Consider the following 23,529-nt stretch of genomic DNA (forward strand, 5'->3'; position numbering starts at 1 on the left):
GTCAGGGCAACAGAAGCTACCCCCAGGCCAGGCTGCGAGGGAGACGGGAGCTAACCCACGGGGTCCCGAGTAGCAGGCTCATACCCCTACCACCACCCAGCCGCCCTCAACTGTACTGCACCCCCGGGGCAATATGACCTGGAGAAGGGCGACCAGGAACGAGGGGCAGCAGAGGCCGCCACCAGGCCAGGCTGCCAGAGATGGGAGCTAATCCACCAATTCCCCTGTGGCAGCTCCCCTCCGCCCACAGCAGCTGCAGCCCCCACCCCATGACCTCATCGTGCCTGCCTCCCGGGAGCAGGCTGAGTAGGACAGGTGTGTCCCGTGACCTGGGCATCAGAGGCCGCTCCAAGGTCAGGCTCCCAGGGAGATGGGAGCTAATCCACCAGCTCAAAAGGGGAAGCATCCCTTCCCTCTCTGCCCCCTGATCTCACCGCACCCACCTCCCAGGAGCAACATGACCAGGAGTGGGGTGTCAGGCGAATCTTGGGCGGGAGAGGCCGCCCTAGGCCAGGTCAAGGGAAAGATTTGGATCTGCAAACAGCGCAGCCCACCTGCCCCCGTTGCCGCGCCCGCCCCCGCAAGCTGACCGGGAGATAGGCAGCCGGCTTCTTGGGCATCAGGGGACGTCCCCAGGATTGGCCGCGGGGAAGAGGAGACCAAAGGGACCCGCTCCCACATGACAGGTCCCCTACTCCCCAGCGCCCCTGCACCCTGACTGTCCCGCCCCAGTAGGCAAAGTGGGACATGTGTGTCCCAGGACCTGGTGCAGCAGAGGCCACCCAAGCCACACTGCACAGAGATGGGAGCTAATCCACAAACTCCCCCGGGGCAGACCCCCTACCCACGGCAGCCGCCAACTTACCTGCCCCCTGGTCACACCGTGCCCGCCTCCCAGGAGCAAGGTGACCTGGAGACGGGCATCCTGCTTCTTGGGCAGTAGAGGCAGATACTAGATCACACCACAGGGTGGAGCAGAGCAAATTGCCGGGCTTCCGTGTGGCAGGCTCCCTACCCATGTCACCCCTGCACCCTAATGGCACTGCCCCTGCTCCCCTCCTCAGCAAGCTGAGTGGGACAGGTGTGTCCTGAGACCTGGGGCAGCAGAGGCTGCTCCCAGGCCCGGCCCCCGGGGAGACGGGAGCTAATCCACCAGCTAGCCAGGGGCAGTGCTACTACCCTCCTCTGCCACTGCCTCTGTCGCTGCCGCTGCCCCTGACCTAACCGCCCTGCCTCCCAGGAGCAAGCTTACTTGGAGTCCAACGTCTGGTGAATCTCCAGCGGACAAGGCTACCTCCAGGCCAGGCTGCGGGAAAGAGAAGGAATCGACTGGCTTGCCCTGGCAGCCCCACTCCCGCTGCCACTGCTGCTGTCCCAAACACACCACACCCACCTCCAGGGGTCAGGCTGACTGTGAGGATGTGTGCCTGCCTTCTGATCCTGGCCAAGTGCCTGAGCACCTCCCTGTACTCCTGCACTCCCTGCACTCCTGCACCTCCTGCACTTCATGCGCCTCTGAACCTCTGCACTCCCTGCACCCCTGCACTCCTGGCACCCCTTGCACTGACTGCACCCCTGCATCCCCTGCATTGCCTGCACCCTCCACGGCCCCTGCACCCCTGGCATCACTTATACCTTTGCACCGCCTACACCCCTGCATGTCCCACACACCACCACTTGGGCCTGTGGCAGAACTTCTGCTGTTGCACCAGCGCAAAGGGACTCATCCTTCCCAGTACATGATATATTAGTGGACCTCTGGGGTTGGCTGCAGAAAGGTACATGTTCCTGGTCACTATCCTGGGCCACTAAGGTGATCTCTGTGAGGTCACCCAGGACGGGATCAGAGACGCTGTTCTTCAGGAAGACAGGAGTTGAAACCGATCTTTAGGGCGGAGCTGTGCTCACCAGACCTTCCACACTTCATGTTTTACACAGGACTTCAGGGAAGTGAAATGGCCCCAACCAAATAATACCTGCTGTGCGCCTACCTCAGTCCTGGGCTCTGAGGCAGACAGACTGTCTCCCACACTCAGGGCCCAGTTTGGTCACCTGAATGGTCCTTTGGAGGCATCCCATCAGTTCTCAGGAAGAAGTCTGGCTGCTTCAACCCTATGGCCCTTCCTCCCACTCTCCTGGCCTCAGGAACTTCTCTATTTGGGGAAAAGGCAGCCCACCCCCTACCCCAGCCCTAACAGTGCTCTCACCCAGGCTGGTGCTCTGTCTGCCCTTCAGAGTCTGGAAAGGCATCCCTCTTCAGTTGTGTCCCTTCTGATATGGATTTGCTTCCACTAAATTCTAGGTGAGCATGCATCATGGGATGCAGTGGGTAAGAGAACCACTGTGTGTAGCTTGCTACAGCTATTGGTGTGAGAGGCTAAAGCCACCTGTCTGTACTTGTTTTCATCTCCCTGCTTTTTTTGGGTTTCCCTAGACACTCCTGAGACATTTACTTCTTTTGGTTTTATTCCTGTTATTATACAGGAGCCCTACTGACATGGAGATTAGGTGATGGGGGGGCAGAACAGAGGGGAGCATCTGTAGTCTTGTGGTTAGTTCTCACTGAGCCTGTGCCCTGAGTTGTGACCTCCACAAGTTTGTCTCTTTTCCCCACCCCAATTTGTGTGAAACAGAAGGTATTTCCCTTCCCCCAGGTTGGTTAGGCTCTGGTAAAATAATTTCTCATTAAAAAAACCCAAAAAACAAAAACCACAACCCCCCCAATGGAACAGAATCTGGGTGTATTTCAATAGAGCTATTTTCTCCTTTCCTGGCAGGAAGCATGAGGGGTTTTTCTCTGATCTTCACTCTGAGAACAGGGCATGGTCTTGGAAGTAAACTGCATGAAAAAGAGCAGGGGTCCCCTCTGACTGGCCCCCTGTAGTTGTCACACTCAGACATCTCCATGCTGAGCCTCCTGCTGGTCTCAGGGACCTTTGAAATCTGCCTGCCTCAGCAGTTCTTACAGCAGCGGATTCTGCGCTAGGAGCTGTGAATCTCTGAGGCTGCCCAGCTACCTCTCTGGGTTGGGAGCAGCTTTTTTCCTCAGTTTTCTGGTGGATCTAAGAAGAGCAGTGGGTTTGCAGCTCCCTCAGCTCTGATGTTGTTTTCAGGACAGGAGGAGCAACTTCTGAGCTCCTCACTAGCTGGACCAGAGGCTGGAAGCCTCCCCTCCTCTCCCTCCATGCAATCAGTGGCTGTGGTTCTACGTGAGTTTCAGAAGATGTGGATTTAAATACACACATCTCAGCCCCCACATGAGCACACAGTCCCATAAATCCCCCCAATTTCCACTGGTAACTATGGAGCCAATGGGGACATGGGTTTTGGGGATGCAGAGGCCTGACTGCACGACTTGCTCTGTGGCCTATTTATGTGAAGTGGCTTGCTTACCGCACCTGGTATGTGGAAAATACAAAATAAGTACTAGAACCTCCACTTTTTCTCCCTCCAGGACCTTCCAACATAAAAAGTAATAAGGGAACTCAGACGGCCTAGTCACCACAATGAGGTCCGACCAGCCTGGCTTTCCTGAGTGATGGGCACTAACTTGCACCTTAACTCGGAACAGTAGGAGAGCTGCCTTCATCTAACTGGGCATCTCCCCACACCAGGCATGCCCTCAGCTGAGATGGGGCCAACTCCCCCACTGAGGTGTGTGCTGGTGGCTTCAGTGTGACCCGGCCCTGCCGGGACACGAACCTGCAGTGAGTGGGGTGGAGGGCTGGGGTGGAGGAGGTGTCCGTGCTGGCACAGCAGGGGCCTGGCAGCACCCCGCCTGGCCTGGTGCTTGGTGACCAGGGATCCCCAACACCTCCTATGTTCCCCGGGTAAGCTCTGGTCCTGGCCACTCGACTCACCTTCCCAGTATCTTATCATTAATTCCCTTTTTTGCTTTTATCAGCCAGAGGTGGCTTCTGTTGCTTGTTTAGTGAAACAGTACATCGGGAAACCAGACTATTTCTAAGACCAGTAAAATATCAACCACAGTCAACTCACTGGGGAGACCGTGCAGCACAAAGGCCTGCACAGGGCTGTGAGAACGACTTATGTGAAGGGTCCTCTTCATTTGTCTTCAGAGATATAGAAGCTTGTGGTTCAGGTAAAACCTCAGGGAGGGATTGAGGAATCCAAAGCTGGTTGATTTCAAAGGCTAACTGGTCAGACCAGACACCTGAGCTGTTGTCAGAAGCCTGGCTCGACGTCATGCAGACTCAGCGCCCTAAGTGCCGGGTGGTGATGGTGCTGTTCCCTTCACAGGCTATCACTGGGGAATCACTGTAGCCCCTTAAATGCAGCAGAGAATCCAGCCCCCTTAGCCCTCACCATGAGTGTTCGATAACACAGATCCCAGGAGTGTTTAATTTTCATCTTTCTTTAGGAGGATGAAGGTGGAACAAGAGAAGACATAAATTCACACTTACTGACACCAAGTCACAGCCAGTATCACCTCCTTGGAGAGCTATGTGCTATCACAGTGGTGTCTGGGGGTCTGGGCAGAGCCCCTCCACTGGGATCCCAGAGGGTCTTGCTCCTCTGGCTACAACTGATGGTTGGACAACTGATCCAGAGGGAGACAGAGCTTCTATCCTGGGAAATTGGAACTGACACACAGAAATCAAGTTCATCTGGGGATTGGGGGAGTCGAAATCAAATGAAACCAGAACAGGAGAGAAAGTTACAAGTGAGAGAGAGACAGAGACTGAGCTTGTGAGAACAAATAGTTGGAAGGAAGGAAATCTATCAGGGGACAGAGGAATTCCAGCTCCTGACTCTCTAGTCTGTCCCAGACCATCAACAATCCCACAGGATGGTTAACATCATTCTATCTCTCCAGATTAGGGAACAGGCTGAAAGAGGTGGGGGCTGGCTTCGGGTATGCAGTTAATTTAAGTGCCGCTGGACCTGTCACTTCCCACTACCTGAAGGCACCATAATCCTCACAGGGACCCTGCTGTGCTGACAGCCCAGCACCCTCATCAAAGGGCCTCTGCAGAAGTGGGAACCCATCTGAGTGTGGAGAGTTCTCTGCACTGAGATGCCATGCATCAGCCAGCTCCCACTAACCCCAGGTTAACTTCTCCCCAGCTGTGCAGTCTCCTGACCCGCTTCCCTCACTGCCAGGCACCCTCACACTTACCACCAAGTATACTGCAGGAATTCAGGCACAGGGATGCCCAAAGCAACACGAGCCCACTGGCTGTACAAACAGCAGATTCCCAGCCCCACCTGGGCTCTGTGGGGACAGTAGGCGTCCTCATCTTTCATGTATCAAAGACAGTCTTCTTCAGCTGGAGGCTATAGAGAAAAATAAAAGGTCCAAAACATAGTTCGGTGAGGAATTCCTCCAAGGACCTGACTCCAGATTCTACAACCAGGTGTGCCTACCCCACGGACTTGGGGTGAAGGTGGATTATTGATCAGCACATCCCTCAGTGGCCCAGCTCCTCAGCTTGGCTGCCCAGAGGGGACTGGGGGAATGGGTAAGGCCAGGGCACTCAGGAAGAGCATAGAGGACCTGCCCTCTCCCCTCCACACTTGTAAACTCTCCCCCAAATCTCAAGGCATTGGACTGAGAGCAGCCACCACAATAAGAAGATGCTCCTATCTCTTCACTCACTCCTGTCTGTTCACTTATGTGCTGAGCATTCACTGGGTCACAGGACATGATGCACTGGATGGCCGATGGGACAGGCTTCGTCCTTCCCCCTGGACCCTATTCAATCTGATGGAAGAGTGATCACTCATAAACAGTTTCTCAAAAGGATACAGAGACTAAAGACAAACTGCAGAGTGAATCAAATTTTAAAATATATATGAAGATCACCCAGTCTCCCCACCTAAGATTAACAGCATAAAGCAAAAAGATCTTACCTTTGATCACTAAGGAAGTGGTCACCCCCTCTCAGGAGGAAAGGTTATTCTTTGAGAAGGACACAGAAGTACTCCATAGGATTGGACCAGGGCTTCTGCATTCATTCAGCAAATCTGTATAAGCTCCTACTACCTACAGGGAATCTAGTAACTAGACCCGTTCCCAAGGCTCTCAGGCTTTATCAGTCAACAAAATAGACATGACTCCCTATCACTGGGGTCTCAGAGTTTTAGCAGAGGAAACAGGAAGCATTTTGTAGGTAACAAGAGCTTGGGAAAAAAAAGAGTGATATGAGCAAACTCAGGTGATGGCGGTGGGGTGGGAGGCAGGCACGAGGGAATAAGGCAATTCTGGCACATCTCACAGAGTAATGGACTTGAAGCAGAATAAACCCGGATGAAGAAGTAAGAGCCAGAGCCAGAGGCCCCCAGAGTGAGGGGGAGAGTGTGGGTGGGTGGGCAGAGCAAGTCGGGTCCTAAGGACTTTGTGATGACTTTGGCTCCTAATGAAATTGTGGCCCTTTTAGGGAGTTTTGAGGGGAGGGGTGATGTAGTCAAATTTATGCTTTTGCTTTGGTTTTTTTGGGGGGGAGGGTAATTTATTTATTTTAATGGAGATGCTGGGGATTGAACCCAGGATTTCATGCACGCTAAGCATGTGCTCTACCACTGAGCTACATCCACCCCCTCAATGTATGCTTTTACAGGCTCCCTCTGACTTTGTGGATGGGAGATTGTAGGAAAGCAAAGATGGAAGCAGGAGGCTATTGGTGTCCAGGAAGGGGCTGGAGGTGGCTCCTAGGAGGGCAGGGAGTAGGTGGTTAATGAAGACAGAATAGTCAGAATTTTCTAACAAGCTGGATTTGCTGTCTGTGTGTGTAAGAGGAAGAGAGAGAAAGAACATTGTTCCAAAATCTGGACCTGGACAATCGGAGGGATGTCCTCTCCATCCACAAGGAATGGGACAATGTGGGGCTGAACAGGTGGAAAGGGGCTGGAATCAGCTCAGTTCTTCAATGTCATGGTTAAGGGGTCTATTAGATATTGCCCCAGAAATGCTTAATAGGTAGAGGATTTTTTTTAACATTTAAAAACTATAATTTACATATTTGTATTATGTGAATGATATTGGAATTTTACTTCATGCCAAGGTGTATGTTGTACATAGCCAAATGGAAAATATATCAGAAAAGGGGAGAAATGGCTTTCACATAAACTGACTGCCCATAATGTAGGTAAAGTTTCAATAAAACCAACCTTCAGTGCAAAAACATCATCTCAGTGTTACATAAAAATAAATGAAAAAGGACTATGTTGATGTATCATTATTTCATGTTACATAATAGCCCCAAACAAACACATTGTTTATGTATGAGGCTTGTAGAAATACTATTTGCTTTATTCACATAACTACAGAAATGCAGAAATATTCTAAGGTAGAATAAGCATCTTACTGGAAATAATAGAGATTTGAGCATTTTACATGATATATATGGACTGATTCAAAATTTGGAAAAGTAACTTACATAGTAGAACATATGTATAAATGTGAAAGCAAGATGAATGAAAGAAAAAGAATATGAGTCTCAGGGAGAGAGGTCCAAATGGAAAGAGCAAATCAGGGAGTTTTGGACAAATCGAGAAATTGATGGCATGTCAATTTTCAAGGCTGGTTGCTTCCACCAAATGTATAGCAGAGAGAGAGAGGAGAGACCCAGGACCCAACTCTGGGGTACACCCACAGTAAATGTTTGGAAAAAGGAGGAGACATTGGCAAAGGACCAGCCAGTGGACCAAAAGCAGAGAGCAGACAGGGCGATGTGCTGGAGACCAAGTAAAGCAGGAACATGGGGGAGGAGTGATGGAAGAGCTGGGTCAAATGCTGCCAAGGGGTCACGCATGATGAGGACTGAAAACTGACTGCTTTATTTAGAAACGTGGGGTCACTGATGGTCTTGACAGAGCAGATTCCATAGAATGAGGGATCAGGGGAAAAGCCAGAGTGGGTGTAAAAGGGGATGGCTCAAGAGAAGATGTAGACAGTGAATTTAAACAACTCCTTAAAAATTTGCTGCAAAGACACAGGGTGGCAATTAGTGGGGGTGAATTAGGGTCAAGGAGTGCTGTTTGTTTCTTTTAAGAGAATGGAAGTTTATATACTGATAGGAGCCAACAAGCAGGAGAACAAAATAGATGAGGTAGTGAGAGAGAGAGGATGATTGTTGGAGTGACAGCCTGGAGAATATTGGAGGGATGGGGCCCCAGGGACTTTTGGAGGAACTGGCTTTCGATGTCACCTGTAATAAAAGGTGGGGCAGCGAGACTGAGGTCACAGACATCAGAAGGCGAGCAGATGTTCTGGGAGTTGCTGGTGAAATTTCTCTTCTGTTGGCTTCAGTTTGCTTGGTTAAAGTAGAAAAGTAAACTTACCAGCTGAGGAACGAGGAGGAAGAAAGAGTTACTGGAGCCATGAGCAGAAGATACGAAAGAGCCTTCAGGGAGAATGGGACAGTGAAAAGAGCAGGTGGGGACTAGGGGAGTGTGCTCCCAGAAAGTTACATTTTATCTTTGATGTCCACAAATGTGTGAGGTGTGATTACCCTTCCTGCTGTCTAAGAAATAAAAATTAAGTATGGTTCAGGGAAAATGCTATTTCATTCTAACAGGATGCCTGTTTCTCAGGAATGGTCATCTTAAACTGAAAACATTACAAAAAATGTTGAAAAGATTAACTTGTGTACATAAAGACCCACTATTTTCTATAAATTTGGTTACTATTTAGTTCCCCTAGCAATAACACATAACCGATACTGCCTAGGATGGAGGTACATTGATGCTTAAATGGAAATGAGATCTGTTTCCTTTTCCTAAACTCCATGGCTTCCTTAATATCCAGTTCCCCTTGGAATTTAGGGATGTCCGGTATAAGAAGTGAGAAACAGTGTGAGAAAATCCCGGCTCAGAATTACACAGCACAACCTCAGCTCAGAAGTATATAGCCTTAAAAATTTTTAGAAGCAAAACTCTGTAACTACTCTTAAAGACTTTTGCAAACCTGGGCCTGCCCAGTTGTTTCCAAACTGGAAAGGTACTCCAATCACTTGCCCAGTACGGGGACCAGAGGCTGGCCAGCCTCTTCTGTAAAAGCTGGAGAGTAAATATTTTCAGCTTTGCAGATCATTTTGTTGTAACCATGCAGGGCTACAATAAGAAATCTAAGAGCACTGGGAGACAGGAAAAAAATGGGCATGCCCACACACTCCCTTCCACTCAGGGCAGCTTCTCTGTGGTGGAGAGCTTTGCCACAATCACTTGTTTCTTTGTTCCCATTGGTTTCTTTGTTTCCACCTTACTGCTCAAACTCAGAACTTCAAGTGTGCCTGGTCCTTCAGAATCCATGCAGAGAGAAGGCTGAGTGGAGGTGGGGACCCCACCTGACAGAGAAGACGGATTGCTGGTCACCATGACATGCGACAATCACACCTTCCGGGATGAAAGCGAACAAAGACAAGGGATGAACACAGCAGTGGGACCCCTGGATCACCTGCCAGGCTTGCTCTCCCTCCACGGCCACCTTGGGGGCCTAGGGGGTGTTGGGCCTCAGCTACAGTGATTAGGCTGAGGGGACTCAGGATAAAGGACACTCCACCTCCTCACCGGATTCCAAACACAGGTTCTCTAAGTCTACCCTCTGAGTTCCTGGAACTCAGCTGGAAGAATACAAGATCAGGCCAACCCAGAGCCCAAGCCAAACACGACAGCGGTCACGTGGGGTTGTAACCCCATGCTCAGTGATAGGGGACTTATTGCAAATCTGCAGAAATCCCTGTTCTGCCTCATTCCTGGGAGAAACCCCAGATTTCCTCCTGCTCTGTCTGTTCTTCTCTTGAGGCTATTGTCCTGGAGGGATGCAGAGTCCTTGAACCTGGCCCTCCAAATGTACATAAACAGCCCATTCAATAAAACAAATTATACACTTTTCAACTTTGGCAGTTTTTTGATTCCAGAAAGGCTGCGGGACTCATTCTCACTGTCTCCTGTGCCCCCACCACTTGGTGGCCCTCTGCTCATGGAAAAACGATTTCCCACAACTGCACCATGCCTCCCAGCTGGTCAGAGGGAAGTGTCCCACAAAGACACAGGTGTTTGTGAGGATCCCGTCTGCCAGCTGAAAGCCTACTCCTGGAGTCACAGGCGGGGACCTGGCCTCCTGAGCCACTCAGCTCTAATTCAAAGCCAAAACTGGGGACCCCCAACATTGCTGAATGACTTTCTGAGTCACCTGGGCTGGAGGGGCCTGATTTTTCTTTCCAGGAATGGATGTAGCGCAGCCTCCATTTTCAGGGCTGACATTCATGATGGATCTAGTTCCCCCAACTGCACCCCAGGAAGGAGAGGCTCTTCCATCTCACTGGTAGGAAACCCAGCCCAGGGGAGTTCTGAAGGACCACATTGCTGCCAGGTCCAGCATCCCTGCAGAGTGGCCCCTGCCCATGAACAAGCCCCTTCCCTGGGCCTTCCTTGCCCCGACACGACCACAAACCAGGCAGTGCCAGAGCTCTGGGGCTCTGTGTGTCCAGGGCACACAGGCGGGACCAGAGCCAGGTGTCCCCTGGGCCTCAAGGGGGAGGTCTGCCTCTGCATCAGGGGGAGGTGACCCCACATGACTGACAGGACACTCACACTATGCACCTCCAGGAGCCCTGGGAGCAGTTTCCCTGCAGGTGTTTGGAGCCACCTTCAGAAGGGCAGTCCCGTCTTTAGGCAGACCATCTTCCTGTCCTAGGCCCAAGTGCTGACCATAGGAATCTACACACCCCAAGAAACACCAGGCAGCCTCACAACTTGGTCACTTGGTGGCCTGGGTATCATGGGCTCCTTGGCCATCCCATGAGGGTGGTCCTGGCAGGCATGGTCTCCAGGTGCTCCCGTTAAGAAATCCCCCTGGGTTTCTGTGGTCACAGAGCCCACACCAGAAGCTTCCAGTCCTGCAGTGACCCTCACAGCAGTCAGCTCCCCTGTGCATGTCCAGAGACAAATGACAGCAATTTATTGCCAGGAACCATGATGAACAAGGGGGTGGGATTCCATACTAAGTTCAGGATCCTGGTATCACTCTGCACCCCAAAAAGCATCCATGAGAAATGTGTGTATTGGGATGTCTGTACCCCTAGGAGAGCTGCTCCTCAGGGCTCCTGGGACTCTCCAGCCCCTCTCAAGTTTCTCAGAGCCTGGGTCTAAATTTCTATCTCCCTGCTTTGGTGGAAGGCCTCCTGTGTCTTGTGGTCATGGGTTCCTTTATTGCAGGACTTGGCACGTTCTTAGCACCCGTCCTCCTCTCCTGCACCAGACTCTGAAGATGTTCCCACTGACCCTTGGCTCCCTGTGTGTGTCAGGGGCCCTAAGGCTGCCCCCTTCACTCTCCTCCTCTGCCCCGACCCCTGGGACCACCTCTAGTTCGACTGGGAGGTGTTTGTAAATGAGTCTCACACGAGGACATGACTAGACAAAACAGGGTCCCCCTCAAGGAAGCACACCTGCTCCCTTCCCTGAAGAGGATATCCCCAGCCCCACACTGCCTCTCAGGGGTCTACTCAGGACACGGTCCCCTGTTCTGGGCAAGGCGTCTCCCTGGAATCCTTGCTGACAGAAGAGTCTCTCTGTCCTTCTTCAGTTTAGAGTTGTTCCAGTGTCCCTGACCACCAGAATGCCCAGCACGGACCCTTCAGAGACCTGGGGAGACAAGGAAGATATGTGGCCACAGGTCTCACAGGACACATCTGCTGGGACCCCAGGCCAAAGGGCCATCCTCCTCCCTTCTCAGGTGGGGATCATGTGGTAACTTTTTGCAGGGAGCCCGATTGGGGAGTGGGGCCCAGAGCAGTTCATGGGGCTCTCTGTGCAGGGAAGACTTGGGCCAGGCGGCCTTGCCTGGTTTCCCTGCTGAGCTAGCTCTGAAAACCCCCAGTTCCTCTGGCTGTGGCTAGAGACCCCCCAAGCCTCAGGGTTGGGCCATTTCTCTCGGCCTTCACTGCCTCCAAAGCCATGCTGGTGCTGGCGTGGGGAAAGAGATTTATTGCCCTCTCATGGCTAAGTTTCCACAGGTGGATGCTGCGGGCAGCTGGAGGGAGTTAGCACTTGCTCAGATGTGAGTGGTTAGGCAACTTGACACCCTGTCGACTAGCCTTAAACTTTGGAAAGAGGACTTTCCTGGGAAAGATGGAAGTTAATTTCAGTAATTTGTATATAGATTTCTTTTTTTTCCCTTAAAGGCTCATAAAACTTCTCCCAGGTCATTCCTGGTAAGGAACACTATCCAGGGATCAATCAAGAAATGAAGGAGGAGATGGGTGGGCAAATTGGGAGAGAGGAGGGGAGGTCAGAGTGCATGGAGAGGAGATGCCCCTCCCTGGGTCTGCATTCTGGGCAGTGGCTGCTGGCTTCCAGCTCCCCTGTTCTCAAACCCATTTCATCTGGGGGGTGTTTCTAAAGGAAACAATGGTGGAAGGGCTGTGGAGGACACCTAGACCTCCTAGGATGGACAGCGGGAGCAGAGTCACCATGCTGGCCCTGGGCTCTGGAGCCCTACCTGCATTGGAGACCACAGGTCTTGTGAGAAGCGACTCCCAGTGTGTTCAGAGCTGTTTTGGGCTCTGTACCAGCTGGGCGGTGCAATCCCCAACCTCCAGAAAGAGGGGCCAGGCCCCCCACCCAGCAGGTGGTGTTGCCTTTGTTGGAGAACAGTGATCTTTGGTTGTGAGATGTTTTGCAGCTCTCTCTAAAAACTGCTTTGACTTAAGTTTATATCCCAGTCACCAGTTCCAGGGCAACAGAAAAAGCATATCCTACATCCCTTTGCACTCAAATCTTCCAAAAAGAGCAAGTATTTGCCCATGAAAATACCAGCTGCCCTTTTAAGGCCCCCTAAATACCCAGCAGTGTGGGCGGTGCACTCTTGATCAGGGACAGGAGAAGAGGGACCAGCAGCCCTCCAGCAGGCTTGGCCCAGTGTGGCAGCTGCGCTGTGGGTGCGTGGTGGGGAGGGCCATGCAGGGAATCCTGTTTGAGGGGCCTCTGTGCACCCCTGCATTATGGTCTGAGGTTTCATATAAAGGATCCAGGTGTCCTAACTGGTCAGATACAGCCCCCCACCCTCTGGCTGGAGCCACTGGGAGCTCAGTACCTCTAACAGAGATTTCCCCGGTATGGGGAGAAGTCATGGGACACTCCAGGGGCAGGGGTAATGGTGCTAGGGAAGGCAGGGACTGCAGTGAAGGGTGGGGAGAACAAAGCCCCTTGCTCTTGAGGAGACCACAGAGCAAGGCACACACCATCCCCACCCTATACCCCAAATTCCTAGCCCTGCCAACACAGGGTCCGCTCTGCGCCCTCTCACCATGGCTATCCTGTGAGACCACACCCAATGCGGCATCTAGCACCCCTGTCCTACCTCCCATCTTGGGACAGATCCTGTCTTCTTGGAAACTGCCCAGCAGTGTGAATATAAGGCCTGCACCAGGCCTGGTGGATCTTCACATCAGGTCCCTTACCTGGCCAGCCGTGCGTGCCTGGGCTCAGTCCTCTAGCTTGCCCACCCGCAGCCCGGGTCCACGTCCGGTGCAAGTGGAGGCTGCAGCATAGCCCAGGCTGAGCCCCGCACAGGGACATGTGAGGGTGCCCCGCCCTGCTGCCCCACCTACTGGTGGCAGCACCACCCCAGCCTCCAGCCCCACCTGCAGGTGAGGAAGTCAGTGCGGCCCCACCCTCCCCAGCCCCCCTAGCTACCCCATAAGCCTCCCCCCCACCTCCTTCCTGGCTGTGCCCTGGCTCCCATTGACTCCACAAGTTCTGCCCTTGGACATCTAGCCTCCATCTAGCCTCAGGAGGATGTACGTCGCAAGAGCTAGAGGAGGGCCCCGCGGAGTTGCCATAGCTACAGGCACTGCGCTCCTCGCGGGCCGGCGTGCACTTCTGGGATGGAGAGTGGGCTCCAGAATTGCATAGCTGCCCGGGATCATGGCGGTGCTTGCTGCTGGGAATGGCGGCTTGCTCGGCTGGGCGACTAGTTCTGGCCTGGTCAGTCGGCGGCCGACATCCTGTCTGGGGCGGCGTCCCACAGATGGTAAACGTCCGACCATGCTGTTGGCGGGACCGGTGAACATGGACCGGGGTGGGATCGGGTTTGGGGTGGCGGCCGGGGAGGAGCTGTGTTGGTGGGTTGGGGTGGGGGCAGACAGGGCTGGGGCACAGCCTCAGGCTTTCCTCCCCCTCAGGCCCTGGGGCTGGGCCCGCAAGTCTGGGTTGCCCTGGGTGGCCGCGGCCTCCCAGAACCCCCTGGGAAGGGTAGGCATAGGACCCCTCTTGATGAAGCGGGGTCTTACCCCGGTTTTGAAGAGTCTTAGAATCAAATGTTGGAATGGGGTGGTTTATCAGCCTTGTTTATCTGCAGGGAAATTTCAGTTCCATCCAGATGTTGGTTCCTTCAGTAAACCTCAGGAATAAGACACAAGGGTCAGTGCCGATTAGCAGTTATCTAGGGCTTGACTCAAAATAGACTGTGTGGAGTGTAGGGATGGTAGATGGGAACCTCCCTCTCGAAGTTAGCAGTATTCTGGGATTAGAAGCCCCAGTTGAGGATTACATCCTCATCTGCAGTAATGGAGGTTGTGGGAAACACACAGAGAAGGGAGGGGTGTGTTGGTGGTAACTCATTACAGAAGCCAGGACCCTTACCTGGCTCTTGTGTAGGAGAGTCTCGCCTAGGATAAGGCAGCAGTTATCAAAGTGTGTCCAAGGCCCCTGAGGTGCAAGACCATTTTCATAGAAATTCCGGCATGTCACCTGCGTTTTGCAAACTCTTGCTCTCCCAAGTTCCTGTGGGGTTTTCCAGGGAAAACCTGGCCTGTGATATCACAAAACAGGGAATGCAGAGGCAGATAGGAGAATTCAGCTCTCACCAGTCCAAAAGAGATTTGCAGAAATTAAAGTCACTGCTATTCTTCTCACTAATGATTTTTGTTTGGAAAAATAGAGTTATTTTTTGTTTAAGAGTATTAATGGTAACATGTAGTAGGTTGTTAATATTTTTAAGTGAATTCATAAACATTTTTTAAGTTCTTATTTAACTTCTAACACTGGAACTATTGATAGGTTTAGCTCACATAAATAGCAGCCTTTTGGAGTTCTCAGTAATTGTTAAGAGTGTATAGGGTTCTGTAGATCAAGAAGTTTGATAGCCCCTGGAGAACGGGTGCTCAGTTGCTAGTCAGGTGCTTAGCAGTGTTAGACGGATGCCAAGATGCCTTCTGCATCTGCTCCCGGACTCGAAGTAGAAGCTGCTGAATGTGTCTGGAGTCTAGGCCATGGACTGTGCAGGGATTCCTGTTATATCTATTATATCTAAGCTGGGATTCCTTTGCAGAGAGGCTTGGCCCTGAAGACCTGCTCTCCTTTGCTCACTGCCAGGTACCTTCTGTGTGGCATCAACACTCCAGAGGACTTCAGCCTCCATAGGAACATCTGCATCCACATTGCCTTCCTCCTGAAGATCCTGCTGAAGATGGAGGAGTTGGTACTGGTGCTCCCCCCTTGGGGCTGCCTCTACCACTGGCAGAGCCCCGACATCCACCAGGTCCGGATTCCCTGGTCTGACTTTTTTGATCCCCCAAGTCTCAACAAAAACATCCCTGACATTGAGTACAAACAGTTCATTGCAGGTGAGGTGGTGGTCATTTAACTGGGGCCAGATGGTCATTGTTCTGGTTCCGATGTGAATGTCGGGCTGTCTTGCTTTGGGCTTGTCTTTCTGCTTAGGGTCCTTGCTCACGTTTCCCACACTGCAAGTGAATTTGGTCTTTCCATAGCTTTTCTTGGGAAATAGATTTGAAGTGAATGAGTTCTGTGTCCCCTCTCCTCTGAAAACCCTGGCCTCCTGGTGAGATGGAGTGGTGACAATGAGGCCACTGGCACAGAGGACTTGTCACAGCAGGACTCGCTCCCTGTGTAGCCAGGGCCGTTCTTACCTGTAGGAAAACACGATGTGTGTGTAGCATGGGCCAGGTGCTGGAGACGATATGTAACCACCCATTCAGTATAATTTGGTCCTGCTCAAGCTTCCCATTTTATGTTTTGTAAGAGGGAAGAGTTGAATATTTTCTTTGAATAAAGGTATTTACAGCTTATCATTTTTTTAATTGAAATGTGGTTTATTTATGATATTTTGTTAGTTTCAGGTATACAGCATAGTGATTCAGTTGTACATATATATAGTCTATTCCTTTTCAGTTTCTTTTGCATTATAGATTGCAAGATACTGAATATTGTTCCCTGTGTTCTACAGTGAATCCTTGTTGTTTGTCTGTTTTACATATAGTAATTTGTATCTGTTAATCCCAAACTCCTAAGTTTGTTTTCTAAGTCTGTGAGTCTGTTTTTGTTTTATAAATAAGTTCATTTGTATCATTTTTTAAAATTCCACATATAAGTGATATCATATGTTACTTGTCTTTGTCTGACTAATTTCACTTAGTGTGATAATCTCCAGGTCCATCCATGTGGCTGTAAATGGCATTATTTCATTCTTTGTTATGACTGAGTAATATTCTGTTATATCTAATTGCCACATCTTTATCCAGTCATCTGTCAGTGGACGTCTAGTTTGCTTCTATGTCTTGGCTATTGTAAACAGTTATGCTGTGAACATTGGGGTGCAGGTGTCTTTTGGATTTAAGTTGCCTCTAGATATATGCCCAGGAGTGGGATTGCTGGACCAAGTGATAAGTTTTTTTTGTCTTTTTAGGATTCTCCAGACTGTTTTCCACAGTGGCTGCACCAAACTACATTCCCACCAACAATGTAGGAGGGTTTCCTTTTCTCTACAGCCTCTCCAGCATTTATGGTTTGTGTACTTTTGAATGATGGCCATTCTGACTGGTGTGAGATGATAACTTATTGTAGTTTTGATTTACATTTATCTGATAATTGAGCGATATTGAGCATTTTTTTATATGCCTATTGGCCATTTGTGTGTCTTCATTGGAGAATTGCTTGTTTAGTTGTTCTGCCCATTTTTGGATTTGGTTGTTTATTTTTTTCTTATTAAGTTGTATGAACTATTTATATAGTCTAGAAATTAAGCCATGTTCAGTCTCATCTTTTGCAATTATTTTCTCCCATTCCATAGGTTGTCTTTTTGTTTTGCTTATGGTTTCTATTACTGTGCAAAAGCTTATAAGTTTAATTAGGTCTCATTAGTTTATTTTGGCTTTTATTTCTGTTGCTTGGGTAGATTGTCCTACGAAAACTTTGCTGAGATGTATGTAAAATAATGTTTTGCCTATGTTTTCTTGTGAGAAGTTTATAGTGTCTTGTCTAATGCTTAAGTCTTTAAGCCATTTTGAGTTTGTTTCTTTTTGTTTTTTTGCAACTCTATTGTATGCTTTTGATTTGTGGTTACCTTATTCTTCAAGTATATCAACCCATTACTATATCTATTTCCTTTAGACTGATAATCACGTAGGCTCCAACACATCCTAAGAATAATGAAGAAAAAAAAAGAAAGAAAAAAAATCTATATTTGCTTGCTCCCCTTTGGCATTCCCACCTTTTTTTATTTTGATGTCCTTTTTCTTTTTTACATCTTCATGTTTATTCTTTTGTAACTCATTATTGCATTTCCAACTATGGTTTTCCTCTTTCTATAGCATACTGCTTCCTTTCTATTTAGAGTAGGACCTTTTAATCTCTGTGTTATGTTCAATATTGCTGAGTTATCTCCCCTTCCTCCTCCCCACTACGCCTCTGAATCCTCAGTCCAGGAAAGCCAAACCATTCTATCCTTCATCAGTTCTGGGAAAGCAATCTTCAGATTGGGAAAAAAAATTGAAAAATAATATTCTGTGTGTTGCTTTCTACCCTTGCCCAGAGATGAGAAACATCTGAAGGTGGAGGAAAAAAAATTGGAGGTGGGGGACACAAAGTCTTTTCTCCTTTTGCTACTGAAGAAATGATTGTTTTTGTAATTAACGATGATATCCTTTAAATTGGTGAGATCAAGATTCCACAGCTTCAGCATCTGTGAATAACCAGCTGAGAGAAAGCTCTCCAGGGCCCCTGAAGTGGGAAAGGCAGCCTCTCCAAGAACCTGTTGTACTGTATTCTTCCTGCCTCCACACGGGTTTGCTAGGCACCGTGCAGGATGATGCAGTTACCCAAGGTGGAAGATGGGGAGACCCCTGCTGGGTGGCGAGCCACAGGATCCCACACTGGAAGGACAAAGTGAAGAGTAGTGGGGTGGGTGTTGGAACAGAGAATGGTTGAGACCCCGGATGGTGTCCTGGATTCCAGCAGGTGAGGCTGGTGGGGCAGATGGGGCCCTGGGGCATGGGCAGTTCTTGAGGGATCTGAAGCAAAGATATGAACCAAGAGACTGGATTCGTGTGGGGGTACGGCGCCCCCTGGAGGCCTCGGGACAGCACAGCAAGCCTTGGAAGAACAGACACTTCCCCAAAGCTGGGTTGACAGGTCACAACCAACTCACTGGGGACCAAAGGGCACTGAGTTATTTTTAACTTTTTGTCCCTCTTTCTGGAAAAGAAACTGCTGCCTGTTGAATAGCCTGTGTCGTTAGTGAGAATTAAAGACATGAAGCAAGATTTCCTCAAAAGTCTTCCATTGTGTGGTTGTTAATAAGGGTCAAGTGCAAACTTGAATAGATGAAATCAAACATTCATCATAGGATTTTAAAATTCTTTAAAATAAAAATTCTTGCTGCCTTTGTTCTTCATTTCAGGGTTCACTTGTTGATAATAATAGTAACCAAAGCAACAGCACACTCTTACAGAACTCTGTCCTGCTATTCCAGGAACTCTGTTCATGACAACCCAATGAGTTGGCAGCTCTATGAGTTCCACTTTACAGGTAAGGATATTCATTAATCACACAGCTAGTAAATGGCAGACCTGGGACTTGAACCCAAGGTGTCTGGCTCCAGATTCCCCTCAGTCCCTTCACTGCAGCTCATCACTTGGCATGTCTGACACAGGCCAGCATTTAAGAGCAGCATGATCTTGGCCAAGGCTGCTTCACATCTTGGTCTCTGTTTCCTTGTCTGTAGAATGGGGGTGTGGGCAGTGAACTCTGTGAGCTCAGTTGTCACTTCCTCCAGCTCTGATATTCTACTGCTTTGAGTTAGTTTAGTATCTGAGCCCCTGCATGGCCCATCCATGAGCTGGAGCTTTGCTAGGCCCTGGGTTATGGAGAAAAGTAAGATCAGCTTGCTTCTCCAAGGAGCCTGTGTCCCTCCATGGGAAATAGCTGTGAGGCCCAGGCTCCCTCACTGGCAGTCGGCGGCTGGGCAGGAAAGTGTGATAGGAGAAGATGGAGGCAGAGCCCCTCCGGGAACAGTGGTGGCCACACAGCTCTCAAGAGCAGGAGACCTCTGTCCAGGCTGCTGAGAGGGGAGTTCTCATGAGGTCAGTAGCCCCCATAACCTAAGCCCTCAGGACAAAAAACCAGCTATCCCTGCAGTGTCACCATAGAGCCAGTCCATCCTCATCACTTTGCCTATGTGCTCCTTTGTCCTGGGGCCTCTCTTCCCCCTACACCCAGAAGACTGTTCTCCCTCTCTTCTCTGAGTGTCCCCTCACTTCACCCGTGGTCCCTGTTTCCTGTGCATCTCTGGAGTTTATGCTTTGCCCCCTCAAACCCACCGTTTGATCAGGAGCCTGGGTTGGCCTACTTGTGCTCACTTTCCACCTTCAGATCATTGCTCCTTCTCTCTTGGGAGCACCTAGAAAACCCAGATCCTTTCCTAGCAGTGCCTGCCACTCTGGCCTCCCTGCTCAACTGCCTCAGTCAGGAGCACCTGGACCACCAGCTCTGTATTGCCTTGCCTCCTACCATCAGGACGTCAAAGTTGATTCTCCCTCCACCACCCAGTATGGTCAATTTAGAGTCTCCTCCTCCATCAGCCTGAGCCAGCCACCCTCATTTACCTTACCCCTGGGCTCTTACCCAGGCATGTCTCCACCCTAGTCCAGCCTCTCTCTTTTAAGTGCCCACCTCTAGCCATCCAGCTGCTTCTCCACCAGCCACCCTGGCCCTCCTTCACCCTCACTGGGTTATCAACAGCTGACCCCTCTGCTTTCTTGACTGTCCACGTTCCTCTTACTTACACTTCCTCCCTTCCAGCCCTGCATCCACAGTCAGCACTCTTTGACAAACAAAACTCCCTTGACCCTTGATCTTTTCAGTTCCTCACCAGGCCGACTTCCATCTCGGTTCACCCAGCTCTGTTTGTTCTGCGCCTTCAGGCAGCAGGCTCTCCTAGCAGAGATTTCTAAGACTACAAATCAATGCTCGCCATGTTGCCACTACCAGGCAGTCCTCCAGGATTTCTCTAGTGTGCACATTTCCCCACTTATCACTCAGTGGTGTCAACATTCTCTGCTCTCTGCATACCTCTAACCTTCCCTCTGTCTCTTCTCTGACTCCCAGCAGATGGCTATGCCTCCTGCTTCAGAGAGAATGACAAGTTACTGGAAAGGAACTCACTCACCTGCAGCAAATCTGCTCACCTCACCTTTTATCTGTCCCTCTCTCACCTTGACTCTAGCTGTAGTTGTTCTTAATTTAGTAAGTTTAGTTTACATATATATACACAATTAAAAGAAAAACACAGTATAGGCTACCATCTAGGGCTTACTTTTTTCTTTTAATATAGAGTGCATGATTCATCCATTTTGTTTTATGTGTCTGCAGTTCATTTGTTTTAACTGCTCTTAAATGTTCTGTGTGTGAAAATAACACAAGAGAAGGATAAGCTAAGATTCAGGATGCTGGTTACTTCCTGTGAGAAGAGGCCAAGAGCAGGATAGGGAAATAGGACACAGTATGTCATTGTCAATAGTCCTGTTCTGATGCTGGGTGATACGTTCACAACAGTTTCTTACAATATTAATTTTAATACATAAATAAATGCTTCTGACGGGCACCTAAGATGAGAATGTGTCATGAACCAAGACATACAATTGATAATATTACATCATTATTGTTATTTAATCTTGTTATAAAATATGTTAATCATAATCCTACATGTGTTATGTGTTATATATTATATAGATGCATGAATTATATATTATGTATATAAATACCTACATATGTATTATATAGTATCTGCTAATAAACAGAACATAATATGCTAGTATATTTACTATTATGTATTATTTAATAAATTATAACATACTATATCCTGTTATATGACATGGCACACAATCTTTAATAAAATAAAACATATGTCACTATATATAATCATTAATTAATTAGTTAATTAATAAAATTAAATAAAAATTAAAATTAAATAAAAACGCTCACAGATTTTAACACCAACACCACTCCAGCGGTCACTGTCTTTTCTCTTCCCTTTCATGGTCGAGGTCCTCACAGTGCTATACATTCTCCCTTTCATCTCATCCTGAACCTTCCTCCTCCTCCCGTCCCATGCTGGCTTCTGCCCCATAGTACCTTTAGTCACCAGCACCCTCTGGAGCACTGATTTCCGGGCATGGCCTCAGGCCCCAGCTCACCTGCCTGTCCGCTGCCTCTGCCACTGCTGGTGGGGGCAGGGTGGGGGTCAGAGTGCACCCCTTGTCCTGGAAGAGAACACAGCACAGACTCAGTGACCTGCAGCAGGTTTGACCGGGACATGCAGGACTTGGGGGAGAGCCAGGCTGTCTGCATCCAGACTTGGGGCACTTGGAGTGTGAAGAAGCCCCATCCTCACTGCCCCTGAAGTGAGGAAAACACCCTCAGGTGGGTTAAAGTGCTTTGGTCTAGGTCTGTTGGCTGGAAAGGACAAATGGGCCCCTAAGGGGAGGGTAGTTGATGTTCCAGGCCCCACCAAAGCCCTAAGGGCTGTCGGGGAACTAGGCTGGACACTCCACTGGACCCAGTGCCCCCACGGGGGTGGAGTCTTTGGGAACAAGAAGAAAGTCTCTGGGGGGAATGGGGAAGTGTGAGAGCATCCCTGCAGTGAGTCAAGTGATGTCAGGGACTGTGGGATCCGTTTTTATGACCACATTGAGCCTCAGCAGAAACCACAGCAGGAGTGGATTTCTGTCTCTCTAGCTGTCATCCTCGTGTCTGAGTGCCAGGCTTCAGACCCGATCCCCTGGGGTGCTAGGACAGTTATAGACAGAGGCGGCTGGGGGAGGCCTCAAGAGGGCGGTACTAGCCTTCCTGCCTACATGATTACATGAAGACTGAACAATCCATCGATGGGAAGAAAATAACAGCCATGGTCACATCTGGGCCCCAAGCTTAGACGTGGTGCATGGGTGACATTTATCGACAATCCAGCAAGGTTCTGGCCAGAGCTAGAGGCCAGGGAAGCAAACCAGGAGTGGCACTAAGGAGCATCGTGGTGCAAAGGCTGGACTGGGGGCCCACAGGCTCCTCCCAAGAGGAGCCTCAGTGTTTGGGAGGTGGCTAACATGCCTCCTTCGTGTCACCAGCAAGTGATGTCACCTGCGGAAAATCAGCTGTAATCCTGAACCGGGTGAGCCCTGGGTGATGTGGTAAAGGCTCCTAAAAGAGGGGGCGCCAGACGGACAGTGAACCAACCAACAGGCCGATGAGTTTCTGACCTGTGTTTATCGTGCTTTCATAACCAAGAATGAGGAGAGAGCTGAAAGGTTCACCATGAAGATTTTAACAACTTGAGAGGGTTCTGTGTCTCACTGCATTTCAGTGTCACCTGGAGGGACTCAGGCAGTGTTTAGACCCAGGGGAAGCTAACAGCCTCTTGGTTCCTCATCAACCTGGCAAACCCACCAGCCCTCTATGGCCAGACCTTGGCAAGTGCCTTACCTTGGTATAACAAAACCCTTCCCACCCACGCCTGTGGTGAGCTTTTGCTTTTTTAAAGAAAATACCTTACAGCCTCCTCAGAAATTTCCTTGGGGCTTCTGCCCTTAGACCCCGGCAAGGGGGCCTGCTGCTCTGGGTCCTGCACTACAGAGGGTCCCTCTGGCCCTGACACTTCCTATGGCCACACCCTCCATGGGGTGGAGTCAGCGGGGCCAAGGGGGACACAGTCATTGTCTCCATCCTGTGCTCTGGAAACCCAGGACCCCGAATGCCCTGCCGCAGCAAACTCTGACCCATTTCTAGTGTCTGCACCGGCTCTCCCCAGAGTTCAGATTCCCAGGACTCACAGAGAGGCCAAAGGGCAGCTGTTTGCATGGAGGGTATGGGCAGAGCCCAGATGTGAGGTCTGAGTGTCCCCCTGTGCACATCCAAGGCCCCTTGTGGCAATGGATGGACACAGCATTGGGAAGAAAAGGGTCAGGCTAGTGATCAGAGACTGGAAATCATCTCTCCCCACATGCTCACTTTCTTTGCGGGACTCCCCTGGGTCTGGGAATTCTAAATTTGAAACTGGCCTTCCCCCTTATAATGAATGTATGTTTGTAAAGGCAGGAGTTTAGAACCTACTGCACTTAAAATGTTTAGATATATAGGATGTGAGCTCCCAGATATGCTCTGACCCTGCACTTCCAAAGGTCCAGAGCAGTTATGTTGGCTCTACTGAGACTGTAAGTGGCAAAGACCATCTCCAGAGAGGAGAGGCTCCTGCTTCACGCTCCGAAGACAGGA

This window comes from Camelus bactrianus, chromosome 16, assembly GCF_048773025.1.
Source record: "Camelus bactrianus isolate YW-2024 breed Bactrian camel chromosome 16, ASM4877302v1, whole genome shotgun sequence".
In the NCBI taxonomy this organism is placed as follows: domain Eukaryota; kingdom Metazoa; phylum Chordata; class Mammalia; order Artiodactyla; family Camelidae; genus Camelus; species Camelus bactrianus.